The 13,451-nt window shown below is 41.7% G+C and overlaps 1 protein-coding gene across 1 annotated transcript in view; it reads left to right on the top strand.

Annotated features, from left to right (window-relative positions):
• The window catches only part of WDR44 (WD repeat domain 44), an 83,842-nt gene that overhangs the window by 11,950 nt on the left and 58,441 nt on the right, over positions 1-13,451 (top strand). The gene's annotated exons all lie outside the window — the stretch shown is intronic.

Here is a 13,451-nt window from a genome sequence, read left to right as displayed (position 1 = left end):
GTACCGGTTTAGATGAATTCAAAGCTCCCTTGTTCTGTCTGTGTAAATCTGTGTAAATCCTTAATGATGAAGCTGGCAAACCCTTTTAAACAGATCATGGTGAAGATAAATAAATGAGTAAATGAGGGTTCTCATGTAAGCAGCCCAGCCAGCTGAGCCTTGGAACCCAGGTATCCGAACCCAAGTTGAGCTCCCCTTTCTGTTCCTGGCTTGTCCTTTCCTCTTTCTGAACCCCCTGATATTTTGACAGCTTCTGGTTTTGTAGCCTTCAAAAGACACCAAAACCTGGCTCCTTAAACCGGGATGGAAGAAGAGGAGACTACCTAGTAAATGCTTAGTAAATAAATGAACGTTTATGGTATCACAGAGGCCTTGGGGGAGACTGCCTTACACTCTTACTATTGCCTTATGTTGCCAATTTCTTCTGATACTGAAAGGTGTTACATGGCAGTTCTCCAGAAAGCGCACACCAGTTGGTACCCTTCGGCAAATCGTCATCCTATGAACATGCAAACCTTTGCAAGGTGAGATTGTCTAGAAGCTTGGAAGCTGCTCTGATTTCATTATTTAAATGGAACCGCTAGAATTCTGTGTAAGGCTGATTCTCCCTACAGCTCACATATCTCCCTTACCTTTAATGAAAGGAAGCCAAGGGTATGAATTTTTTAAGTGCCCTGAATTTGGAGTCAGTCCCTGAATTTGAATCTGGGCTCTTCTCTCTTAGTGCATATGAACATGGCACTTCTCTCTCTCCAGGCCTAATTTCATCATCTGTAAAACAAGGTGGGGTGAGATTAGAAAACTGCAAAGTAATAGATCTTTTGCCTCCCAAATTTGTGAGAAAACCACTCTAGAAATTGCTATATTACTAGAAAATATCTTTTTATATATAAGCAATTAAGATATTGACCCTAAATTCAGTAGTAGGAATACAGTGTTAAGACACAGAAGTGTAGGTAAGATCTACATCGTTGCAGTATAATGTCTGATTACAACACTTCCAGTTTTCTATTATCTACCATATTGAAGGACAGGAAGGATTATTAAGACAATCACTAAACAAAATACAATCTAATGTATTTCATTTCATTCCCTTGCCCATCTTTTGGTGGAGTGAAGGAAGAATGGAGAAAGACATGGATGGAGTGGTTTGCATTTGCGTAACCAAACTATTGCTTTAACGATGCTTGGCAGAAGTGCCATTTGGTTCCGAGGTACCAGTGGCAACCAGACACCTGCCACATTTTCCTTCAGCCCCTATGTTTATCTTCAGTCATCGTGAGTTTAAAAGTTGCCAGTACTTTTAATTGCCAGATTCCTATGAAATATGATTTATTAGATAAATATAGAAAGTCATAGCATTCTAACTAGATAAATTTTCTGCAATTTTCCCTATAACTAGTCAACCTGCTGATCCCGGCACTGGCATTGACGTCAAAACTACCTGGGCCCTGAGCCCAGCTTCTGTGTTTGTACCAAAGCGACAGCTCGTCCTGAGGTCTCCAATAATCATATTTGCAGTCTTTGCCTTCTGGGCTGGATGTGAACAAAGCTTTTTTTTTAAAGCTTTGGGAAGTTGTAATAGCTAGGTACTTTAGGTGGTACTTGAAGGGTTACCAAATGCCATGCATTAAGACCTAGTTTATCAGCTTATCAGCTCATTTTGCGGAGAGCATCATCAGGTTGGCAGCTGGGCACTGTTTAGCCTCAACTCCTGGTCCTGAATAAAATTGCTTTCTTTGCCCCAAGGTTTTTTTCCTATCACCCTCCAAAGTTGGGTATCTGATGGCCAGATGACATGAAACTGAGGCTTAGAAAGCAAGGGGTTTGAGCCAGTGGAAGATCCCAGATCTCTCCTCATTGGAAGCTCTTTCTGCTTCATCATGATACCTTGAGCACTTCGAATATGAGCCAGTCAATTAATGCCATAAGAATAACTTTAAGAAAATCAGGATAAACACTTAAATGTTAGTGATCAATATTTGCATAGTAGCTTGACAAGATAAGCCTTAGGACAAGATTTAAAGAACTTCCAACACTTAGGGAAGCTCTAGCATCTTCTCTGTCCCGGTCACCTCTTCTTGATGGCTGCTTACCAGGCTTCCTCTCCCCCTCCCCCTAGCATTATGCCCAAAACAACCTTGTCTTGAGATCTGGAACCTTGAGGCTCCCAGCCCCAGTTCTGCTGGTTGGTGCTGGGGCTTTGGCTCTGTGTCAATAGCTCACCGCTTTAGCTTGTTCCTTTTGGCTTCCGGCATCAAAAGCCTTTAATTGCCGGCTTATTCTAATTACTTTAGCTTGGCCTTTAGTTCTGTCTGTCCTGCTCCAAACACCTTCTTTGGACCAGTGTTCGGCCCCACGCAGCTGAGTTTCTGAAAAGCCCCTTTAGAATTTTTCTTCTTGTTTGCTTTGTGAAAAAAAAAAAGATGGGGAAAAAGCCCCTACCTCAGGTGCATGTTCAAATATTGTACCCAGTGGTCTCTTTCTAGCCAGGAAATAAGTTTGCCAGGCAGCCAGCTGGCCTCCTGCTCCCCTAGCTGTGCTCTTGTCTTCTTCCTTATCAATACCCAGTTTGTATTGAATAACTTGAGATGGGTGGTACCTTTATCCACTAAGCATCCCATAACCTGACCAAAGACTTTGTAATTGGAATCCAACTTAACAACTTAGCTAAAGGAAGATATTTAAACCTTCCATCCGGTGTGCCCTTTTCCTTCCAGAGATGCAAAGGGCCAAGGAAAGGGCTTTGAGGAAGGAAGGGCAAGCATTCACAGTTCCTGAGAGCTGACTCTCTATCTTAAGTTTCCTTTTAAAAACCTAGTCTCTTCTCTACCATTCAAGGCTCATTGTGAGGTGACTAGGTAGTCCTAAGAATCAGGAAATCCTGGGACTCCTACGATCACATTTCAGCCTACCACTCAGTAATTAGTCCTTTCATTTTGCTGGTGACAACTTTTTTTTCAAAATCCATTTCTCTTGTATGTAACTAGGCTCTCATTAGGTTCAGGCCTTGCTGTGTTAGACGAGTTCTTGGTCTGTGCTCCTTTGCTGCTGTGTGCTTCAGTTAGTGGGGAACTGACTGAGATGCAGGGACAAACTTTTTAGATGGTACTTTTCTATCATTCTAGAGGCCTCATCGTAGAAACAGTTGATAGGATCATAGATAACAAACTGAAAGACACCTTAGAAGTAATATTGTTCAACCCTCTCGTTTTAGGCCGAGAGAAGAAGAAATCTGCTAGAAGGCCCATTGGTCCCCTTAAGTGGCAGGGCTGAGATTTTAAGCCAGGCCTCCTGACTAGCTGATTTCCAACCATTGTATCTTATTTCATAAATGAATGATTCTCAGAATGATTGCATGGCATGATAAACTTTATAAATAAATAATAACTTAGTTTAGCAAAAACCAGATTTTCAGAAATCGTTATTTGGCTTATCTGTAGTTCAGTTTTATTTTGGACACATTCACTGTGTAACTTTTAACCTCTCTAGTCTTCTATAAATAATACATTGGATTCCATTTGTTTATCAAGAGATGATGGGACTGCTTGATGCCATAGTGAGCCGAGCCCAATAAAGCGAGCATTAAAATCTTCCTAAGTTGTTCTGAGTCTTTGATAAATGAGGACAATATATAAATATATATTTATATTTATAAATTTATAATTTTATAATTATAATAAAAATATAAATAATAAATTTTATATATATATATATATATATATATATATATATTAGTCGTGAAATGGGTCTGCCCGAAGCAGCATTGTGGTGGAGTTTTTGGAGGTCTTTCGTCTACCTGGAGCAATCGTAACGCCAATGTGGTTGATTCCACACTGATGGTGTGGTGCATTTTAATAGATGCTGGCTTTTAGCACAGGGCATTGTCCTTCATAAAAGTCCTACTCATTTGCTGCATCATGGTGTGGAGGTGACTCCTTACGTGGTCTCACGCATTATGCCTTTGAAGTAGAAAGTCTGGCAAATTCTATCATACTGGAAACGGTTTAAATATGGGCCCGGTTATTTGCTGTTTGAAGACTCACACAGTTAGGTACAGGTTCATCCCTTGGCTGGACACTAGAAAACAAGTCTTTGGTCACAGCTACTCTTGAATCAAAGAAATACAAAATGGCCACCCTTAGGCAAGTTAGCAAGCATTTTATTTAGTGCTTACCTTGTGTGAGACAGAGCTTAGCCCTGAGAATTCAAATTCTAGTGAAAGACAGGCCCTGTCCTCAAGAAGCTTATGATGAGGGAAGTCTAAGGTTAGAGGAAGGTACCAGCTTAATGGCTAGAGAGAGGCAGAAACTGAAACAGAATTTGGAGAGTTGTTGCTAGTATGAACAGTGGAAATCCTTGGTCAGCTTGGTGGTACAGTGAATAAAACTCCAGGTCTACAGTCAGAAAGTTCTGAGTTCAAACCTGGTCTCAGACACTTCCTAGCTATGTGACCCTGGACAGATTATTTAACCCTTAGTTTCCTCATCAGTAAAATGATGTGGAGAAGGAAGGGGCCAACCACTCCAGTATTTGCCTAGAAAACCCCAAATGGAGTCCTGAGAGAGCTGAATGTGAGTGAAACAACTGCACAACTTGAGAAGTCCTGAGGTAGAAGGGAGTGAACTTTCCAAGGTGAACTATCAGTGGCATGGTTAAGAAAGTCCAGTGAATCAGGAGTGGAGCCCAGGGAGGAATGAAGACGTGGTTATCCTGGGCATTTTTCTTAGAATAGTGAAGACTCTTTGGGTGGCCTTCTCCTGTTTCTGCAATCATGGCAGCTGTATGGCAGGAAGAAGAGCAGACAGTTCTAAGGATCCCGGTTTTTAGTCCATCTTTAAACATTCACTTTATTTTTGTTATTCTAAACTTGAGATGCTGGTCCAGAGACTAATGGGTCAGTATAATACTGAGGAAATGAATCTTAGCACTCTTGTCATTCTCATTATAAATGAAACCAGAATAGATAAGGAACTTGGCACTACCTGGAAGGATGGCATCCAAGTTCTCCTAAGGGTGCTGAAGAAACATTAGAACCATGGGATACTTTGTCATCTCATTTTATAGTGTTTAGATAAGTGTAAGAAGACCACCCGGAAGATAATTGTAGTTTATGCTGGACCATCTGTTATAATGGATTAGGAAAGAGGAAATATTTAAAGGACTTATCCAAATCTTCCAAACCAAGTGTACGTGTCTCTCTCTGTCTCTCTCTCTAAATGTGTGTGTGTGTGTGTGTGTGTGTGTGTGTGAGAGAGAGAGAATACACACACTCACACGTATATATGTTTGTTAATATTGGGTGACTTCATTGCAAAGGTGGACTTTGGGAGCAGGGGTATGAGCAGGGGGGCATGCCAGGAGAGGAATCCCAACTCTACCATTTAACTACCTCTGTCCTGGGCCCTTTTCTTTTTTTGATCTGTGTGGTCTGACTTGGTGTAATTTCCACAGATTCATTGATTGTCTGTCTGAGGGTGACTCCCAGATTTAACAGCCCTGACCTCTCTCTTAATCTCGCCAATAAAGCCTGTTAGATGTTCTGATATCCCATATCTAGCTTAGTATCTCAGGGCTATGTTCCATTCTACATATTCACAGCTGAATGCTTCTTTGCCTGAACTTTCTCCTTCCAAACTCTCCTATCATTGTTTGGGGCAGCCTCATCCTCCTGGTCCCGGGCAGGTTTGACTCCTCACCCTCACTCCATCTATCCCATCCATTGACAGATCTTGGTACTTTTACCTTCTTTATGTCCCTCATATATACGTCCTCTTCTCTCCACCTACACAGACAAGTCCCTACTTTACATCCTCCTCCTTCTCTCTCACCTGGCCTATTGCAACAGCCTCCTATTTGATCTCTGCACCTCAGGTATCTTCCCATGAATGCACAAATGATTTTCTACAGCCTCATCTCGCGTAGCTTCAGCATTTGTCTGCAAAGTTGCCCAAGTGATTGTCCTCAAGTTTAGACCTTTCCATTGAAGAGTACAAGCTAGTCCTTCTTAGCTCCCTGGTTTTCGCCTACTTGGCTGTCCTACACACATACTTTAATCCTGCTAGAACCAGTGCTATCTCCCAGGGTGCCCATCTGCCTTTGACCCGGTTTCCTCACATCCCTGCAGTATGCTTTCCTTCAGACTCTCCGAATGCCGATCTGCTTTTACGACTCAGCTGAAACCTGGTGTGTAGGAAGCATTTTTGCCCCCTGCTGCCAGTAGCCCTTCCCTCCTAGATCACCATCCACCTACCCTGTGTTATCTTGCATGTACCTGTTTGCTTCTATCTTGTCTCCCCCATTAAAATGCAAACTTCAGGCCGAATTCTTTTGCCACTTCTTTGTATCTCCCATGTGGCCTGGTAAAGCCCTCTATAGATGCTTTTTGGATAGGGCTGGGTTGGATAGGAGATAGAGCTCAGGAACACTGGAGTTCAGATGTGGCCTCAGATATTAGCTGTGTGACCCTGGATGAGTCCCTCATCTTCTCTGTCTGCCTCAGGTTTTTTTCAGTTATAAAAGGAGCTATCAGTAGCTCCCAGAGTCGGGAGTTGAGCAAATTCAATGATGTTTATAAAGTACTTAACATGTGGCCTGACACATAGGAGGCAGCTAATAAATGCTCCCTTCCTGCCTTTGATACCTGTGCAACTTTGAACAAGTTATTTCAGCTCTCTGGACCTCAGTTTCCTTCTCTAAAAACTGGTGCTACCTCCAGGTACAACGAAGACCAGGAACTGAGTTTCATCATTGACTGAGACTTATTTTTAATGCAGATGTTCTCCGAAAGCAGCATCAAAAACTGGTTTTACTTGTTAGAGCTCACTGGTTGTAGTGAGGGTCCCCATTACCCTTGGGCTATAGCAGCATGTTGCAAGCCAAATGGAGCATTCTCTGGGTTCAGTGAGTCAATCACTACAAGGGACCAAGGATACTCACAACACTGTTGAGAGTGTTGAAATGGAGCAAATTGGGTAAAATGCCTGATCTGTGTGTGTAGTCTCCATCTTTAATCTTTTTGGAATTGAAATCATAATCTTTATCAATTTTCTGTAGTTTTAACCTTTTATATGTGGCATTTTCTCCAAGTGAGGCCCATTATACTTTCAGGCATAACTGGAATTAATTGTGGTGCTTGTTTAGTCGAAACATGGCCTCAGCTGGGATGAAAGAGGTTACAACAAAGGTTTGGGCATTTTTCCAGGAAAATGTACAGATCTTTAGCCCATAAGAAGATGGAATCCAGTTTGCTGTACGTGGGAACTGTTTCATTGCAGATTTTCCCAGCTAATTTTTCAGATACAAAAGGAGAATGCCTTTCCAATTTTGGCTCTCTACGTGCTTTCCCCAGTTTGTATATGGCCATTTTGGGGGAGGATAACCCAAATTGAAAGGAATCAGATGATCAATGTGTGGCCCCCTGACTACATCATGGCACTAAGGTCCCAAGTATAGCGGATTTATCTAAATACGGATAGCTTCACTTAGCGGCTGGTAGTTCAACAGGGCGAAAATTCCCTGCAGCCCTGAAATCGAATGTTTTCTGTCTTGCAGGCCCTATTCCTCTCCTTTCCCATCTCCACAGAGTTACCTCTTACCTAGATGCCCACCAAAGGTCCAGAATGTCCAGCTTTTTTTCACCTTTTCTCTATCTTTAGTCTACCATCTGTCCAATGTGATCTTAGCTCCTGTCTTGCTGACAGTGACCTTCCTGAGATCATACTCTCTGATTTAGCCCTGTTCTCTCTTCTCACTGTCACTTGGTGGTCTCTTTAGCTGCCTTGAGTTCAGTTATAATCTCTATAGTGTTGATTGGTCTATACATCCAGCTCTTAGCTCTCCCCTAAGAGCTAGTCCTCAATCTGGATCCCAGACTTTTCCATTTGGATTTACCTGTAGGCATTTCAAATTTAGTTGTCGAAAACAGAATTGGTGCTCTTTCTTCTCTCCACCCCCTTCCTGCTTCCCTATTATTATACAAGGCCCCACAAGCCTAATCATCCAGTTGCCATTGACTCCTCCCTCATTCACACCCCCAAACTCCCCAAATCCAAGCTTCTGTCTTCATGTCACTTTCATACATCCCCTCCTGGGTTCAGATATAGCTCCCACCTTAGTTAGAGCCTTCCTGCCTCAAATGTTTCTCCCTCCTCAGGCCTTCTACAGAGCTATTCAAAAAGTACAGAATTGTTCATTGTTTTACTCCCTGCTTAAGAAACTCAAGTGGCTCCCTGCTTGCCTCTCGGATAACCTTTTAAAGATCCTTTGTACAGAAAGTCTTTCTTGTCTCTTCGCGCTTCAACTAGCATGCTCCCTCTGCTATAACCATAGGATTCCTTTTGAATATGTTAGGTGTGTACCATTATCCATTTTGTCTCATTAAAATGTCAGCTTCCCGAGGGCAGGAGCTGGTTCCCTTTTATCTCTGTTCTCAGCATCAACCATAGTTCCTGGCACATAGTAGGCACTTAATAGAGCATTCTGGTTTGAATGACCTGGGTTTGTCATCCCTTTGAGCTTCAAAGAAATAAATGTTCTCCCTACTCCTTGTTCTCAGGGAATTCTTTCTCATAAGCTTTCCTGTTTCTTGAGATAAAATTATTATCAAAAATACTCTGAAAACCAAACCATTCCAGAGATTGGCCACGGCTACCAAGGTGAAATTCGAAAACTTCCAGGAGTCATGGATCTGGGTCTGGGGCAACTCTTCCATTTTTTACCTCTCCTCTCCTCCCCTCTTTATTCCCTGTTCCTAGCACCTGCCACTTCTGCAGTCTGGGGAGAGAGGAGTTGGGAGTACATAACACCCAAGTAATTGCTACTGATCTGGGTTCTGGGAATTAATATCACCTTTTAAAAATGAGTACTATGAAAATCATAAACTTTTAGATTTCAGAGGCACTGTGGAGATCCATCTAGTCATTGGTTCAGAGTTTCAGAGATGGAAGAGACTTCATGTAGTTCTTTCCTCTCATTTTATAGAAGAGGAGACTGAGACCCCAGAGAGGTGACATGGTTGAATGATCTTTCCAGTGGTCCAGTGGATCTCTCCATGTGCTGCTGATAGGTTCTGAGAACTTGTGTTAAACACTGGGCAAACCGAGGCTAGAGGCTAGGTCTCTTGACACTAACAGGGCCCTTTCTTTTCTGTTCTGGATGAGAGTTGCACTTATTCTCCCTAATAGTTGGAGCCAGTTCTGCTCATCGTGCCCATCCCTGGAGTGCTTGAAGGGTTAGAAGTGATTTCTAGAGATCATCTTTCTTGATTTCCAGGTCAGTTACTGCTCTCTCGATCCTCAAGAGGAAAGAGCACTGGATCTGGAGTCTAAAGAGTTGGTTTCAAATCTCAGTTCTCCCCATGACCTTTGTTTTGTAATCAGTAATGGAGATGGGAAAAACAGTGGCACTGATCTTTAAGATTCTTTCCAGCTCTAAACCTCATCATTACATTCTCTCCATCTTTGAAAACAGCAGAGCAAGAAGGGGCTTGTCCACCTAGTCAGTATAAATGCAAGATGTGCATAATAAGGAAAAAGTCCTCTGAGCAGCCAGCCAAAATGGAAGTCACATAGTCCTTTAAGAATAAAGGGAAGGAAGGCAATCCCCATTTATAGAGCATCTACTATTTGGAGACCCTAAGGTCTTCATTCATATCTGATCACATTTTAATTGAGATGAAATCCTAACATTCTGTAGTTATTTGGTTTTCCATCACAGAAAAGATTGGAAGCAGTAAATTAGAGTCTGTCATCTTTCAGAGGCACCATTTATAATAGCAAGAAGGAACAACGGATCATCCCAAAAACAAGAGAAGACAGTTTGGAATTGTTTAGTATAAAATCTCAGTCTGCTTCAGAGCTCAGTAACGGCCTCAGGTGCCATTTGAGAATAATTGATGTTTTCATTTAATGTAATAGTTTAATTTAATGCCCATGTGTCACTGAGAAAAGGTGAAATTGTGTTGTTAAACCCTGCTTTAATAAAGCAGGGATCTGTATAATTCATTTTAGATGGATTTGATGAAAATTGCATTCAAATAGAAAAGATCTAATTCGGAGTCAACTAGGAGGTGTGTGTTTGTATAGAACACTCTTCCCTGGCACTGCTCTTTTGGGCTGCTTCTTGAGTTTTGCCAATAGATGAGTTCAAAGGTATATTGAATATTAATCTGATTTTCTTGTACCCCATCAAATATTTGACTTCCTTGGCATAGTCCCCCAGCTTCAGGAATAGGTAGTTATGTAAACCATCATTTCAAGATGGATATCAAAAAAGACTTATCATATGAAAAGAGTAGGTACCTAGGACTGGTCCCATTCACTCTACATTCTCTTTGCTCTTTGGTTTTCTTGGCACATACGAATTGCTATGGTCACCTTTGCAAATTATGTCTTTCCCCTCCCTAATATGCTTTTTTTTTTTTTTTTTTTTTTTTTGCTGAGGCAACTGGGGTTAAGTGACTTGCCTAGGATCACACAGCTAGGAAGTGTGTTAAGTGACTGAGGTCACATTTGAACTCTGGTCCTCCTGACTAAAGGGCTGACGCTCTATCCACTGCACCACCTAACTGCCCTGAAGCTACTATGCTTTTTTAAATTACAGCTTTTTATTTACAAGATATATGAATGGGTAATTTTTCAGCATTGACAGTTGCAAAACCTTTTGTTCCAATTTTTCCCCTCCTTCCCCCCACCCCCTTCCCCAGACAGCAGGTTGACCGATACTTGTTAAATAGGTTAAAGTAGAAGTTAAATACAATATATGTATACATGTCCAAACAGTTATTTTGCTGTTCAAAAACAAAAAGAGTCGGACTTTGAAATACTGTACAATTAGCCCGTGAAGGAAATCAAAAATGCAGGCGGACAAAAATAGAGGGATTGGGAATTTTACATAGTGGTTCATAGTCATCTCCCAGAGTTCTTTCGCTGGGTGTAGCTGGTTCAATTCATTACTGCTCTATTGGAACTGATTTGGTGTATCTTGCTAATATGCTTTTGATGCATCAAAGGAGAACTTAAGTATGCCCTCTTTAGCAAAATACCATTTTAAAAAAAATTTGTGGTTTGTAATTTGAAGGTGATTATGACGTGGAGGTAGTGCTGAAACTCCCGTTTGGATGTCTCAGCGAATTTACTTTGCCTCTAGGAGCCAACCAGAAACTCCATCATTCCTTAGTCGGACTCCCTATTTTAGGAAAGAAAAGTAGCTGGGAGGTTGGGATGTGACAGAATGCATTTTCATTGAAGGGGAAAGCACTGGGGTGGCGACTGAAAGCTCAGAGAAAAGACTTGAAGAGTGCTCTATCCAGGCTTGAAAGAAGTGGTTGAACATTTCTGCTCAGGGAACTTCCTAGATCACACATGGTGGGAGGAGCCAGGCATTGGGGGAAGAGTTCTTGTGGCTATTTGGCCACCTCTTCTTTTAGAATTGAAGCTCAAGCCTGGTCTGGGTAAGCAAGGGGTGCCTTAGGCCCTAGGATCTTCTAGCTGGAGTTCCAGCACTTCCCTAATGCTCAAACTATTGCTATTTAGTGCTGTGATTTCTTTTCACCTTAATGGTCTGGTAAAACGTGAATTCCTAGAGCATGAGCACCTTGGGAGGACAGGGATTTTGCCTGATTCACTTTCAAATCTGCACCTAGTGTTGTGTTCTGCATATTAGTGAGGACCCACTCGATGTTTATTGAATATAGGAAAACTAATCCTCTTGTGGATTTTCCATGAAGCTTTCCTCTGATATTCTAGGCGTGAAGTCTGAGTGTGTGAGGCTTAGTGTTGGATGGGGATGGAGCAAAACCAAACATGATTGAAGTAGGCCTTTTCTCAAGCTCAGAAAAAACAGCCCAGGCTCCAAGCTGAGTGCCAGCTGCCAGAGAACTCCTGGGGCTCTGGGATGGATTCCTTAGGGAGCTAGGCCATCTGTTTGCCTTTGATGTGCATAGTTTATTAAAAAGAGCCTCTTGGTCAGGGAGCCCTAGATTCCAATCAAACCTCATGGCTGGCAAATCCTCTCAGTTCCTTAGGCACCCACCTCCTCAAGACTTTTAAAGTTGTTGAAGAGCTGCCCCATCCACATGGAAGAGAGAGTTTCTTCACCAGGAGCTCCCTATATTGATGAGATCACAGGGGTACATGCCCAGCCCAAGTAGTTGAGAAGCAGTGACCACATTAAGGCGTCCATGTAGATGTAGCTTCTTCATGGCCAGCTGGGAACTAGCAGCTTTTGGGCCAGTGACTGGCTTCCATCAACCCAGAAAATCAGTGATAAGAGAAATGAGCGATGGTATTCTACCCTCTCACAATTATTCAAATAAATGAGCTTTTATGTGATGGGATTAAGAAATCTCATGGGCTCTTTTTGGTGAGCTGAAGCAAGGGTTCTTTCTCTTCTTGCACATGTGCTCCTCTTGCACGTGTCCTTCTGAACCTTCCTCATCTGCCAGCAACTACTGTCCCTTCTGCCTTCTCTTCTTATCGCCCCCTCTTATGGGAGGGAGATCTATTTGAATGTTGGTTTACTTCCCATTGATGTTACTCAAATGATATTGATTGTTAGTATTCTGGTCTCTTTCTGGCTAATGTAGGAGAAGAGTCCTGACTCTTCTACTTCCTTGTTGTGTGGCTTTGGACAAGTCACTTCCCATCTCTTTAAAATGAGAGGATTGGATTAGTCTGTCTTAGAGGTTTCTTATAACTCTGAATCCTGTGTCTTGGAAGCTTAAGGGAAGTTCCCTTAGTAGAGATCTTTTCATTTTTGTGGAGTGATTCAAGGTTGTATTCAGTTTTTAGCATGCAAACTTTTGTTGTCATCTCTTATGAAGTTTGAGACAGTTTGAAATCTATGACAGCTTGTAGAAGGGAAACCACATATTTACTGCATAGAAAAGTTGCTTCATTTTTGGAAGTTGTTCTAATTTATGATTTCTTCAGTGTTTATACTCAACAGATAACTTCTACATTTTAGTAAAGAGTACCTAACCTAGAGTTTATGGAAGTTTTTAAAAATATATTTTGATAACTGTATTTTGTTTTAATCAATTTCCTTTGTAATCCCGTGCATTTTATTTTATGCTTTTAAAAGCATTATTTAGAGAGGAGGTCCATAGATTTCTCTAGGTTGTCAGAGGGGTCCATAAAATGACAAACATTATGAACTCAGACCTTAGTAGATGGAAACTGACCAAAAAAAGTGTCAGCTGTAGGCCAACCTTGTGGTGATAAAGCTGTCATTAGAAGTAAGTCCTAAGTTAACATTAGCAGGTACTAAAAATGGAAGAATGGAAAGGCCACGTTTGAACTCAAGAACTCCTCAGTCCAGGGCCAGTGCTCTATCTACTGTGCCACCTAGTTGTCTTTGAAGTTCTTGTTCTGATGCCTGTATGTTCATAGATAAGTAATTTATAACCTCTTTGAACCTCAGTTTGCTCATCTGTAAGGTAAGAGTAGGAA

Source organism: Antechinus flavipes, chromosome X (genome assembly GCF_016432865.1).
Source record: "Antechinus flavipes isolate AdamAnt ecotype Samford, QLD, Australia chromosome X, AdamAnt_v2, whole genome shotgun sequence".
Classification (NCBI taxonomy): domain Eukaryota; kingdom Metazoa; phylum Chordata; class Mammalia; order Dasyuromorphia; family Dasyuridae; genus Antechinus; species Antechinus flavipes.
This window is presented reverse-complemented; position numbering and strand designations above follow the sequence as displayed.